Source organism: Suncus etruscus, chromosome 7, assembly GCF_024139225.1.
Source record: "Suncus etruscus isolate mSunEtr1 chromosome 7, mSunEtr1.pri.cur, whole genome shotgun sequence".
NCBI classification, from domain to species: domain Eukaryota; kingdom Metazoa; phylum Chordata; class Mammalia; order Eulipotyphla; family Soricidae; genus Suncus; species Suncus etruscus.
In genome coordinates, this window is record NC_064854.1 from 129574571 (window position 1) to 129575509 (window position 939).

A 939-nucleotide genomic window follows, 5' to 3' on the forward strand; every position below is an offset into this window, starting at 1 on the left:
AATTTAAATCCCTTTGACTAACTTTTAGGAAAGTAAGTGATAAAATGCCATCTTAGATGCTATTTCTATTATTAAAATTAATCACACATTTATTGGTACCTCGAATTCCATTACACATATGTGAGTTATGCAATGGTTCCCTGTTGAGGTCTCTTTCTATTATTCCCTAGTTTTTTTCTATCTCCAACTGTGTCATAATGAAGGCCTAGTATCCTTATTTTATTATCCATCAGGAAGCTATTCTTTAAGACCTATTCTCATCAGTGAAACATTTTTCTTTAATTTCCAAAGCCTCCTAGACTCTACATCATTGACTGATTTTTTTTTCCACAGTGTTGCTGAGAGAGGTAGAGTCTGGGGTAAATAGAGACAGGGTGTGGGAGGAGACAAAGACAAAGGCAAAAATAGAGCCAAGACTGAAAGAATTTTTCCTATAATGATCTGCGTCTATGTATGTCTATGTAAGCACAGCAGGCACACTACAGAAAAACAGAATGAAGGGCATGAAAGAAACTGGGGAGTGACAGAGTGGGGGATCAGTTTGAGATGGGGTGGCCAACAAGACCTCTCTAAGAAGATAAAAATGATGAAGGAGCTGGAGGCATAATACAGTGGAAGATATATTGCCTTACACATGGCCGACCCACGTTTGGCTCGAGTTTGAAGGCATCTTATATGGTCCCCTCTGCACCACCAGTTGCAAATTTTGAGAGCAGAGCCAAGAATAAATCTTATGCACCGCTGGTGTGGCAGCCCCCCCCAAAAATTAGCAAAGGAGTATTAAGTTAGTTTTTTAAAAAAATATATGTTATTTATGAATATATAAAATTATAAATTATTTCTAATTTGTAAATATAGGGGTTGGAGCGGTGGCGCAGTGGTAGGGCATTTGCCTTGCACGTGCTGACCCAGGACAAACCATGGTTCAATTCCTGGCTT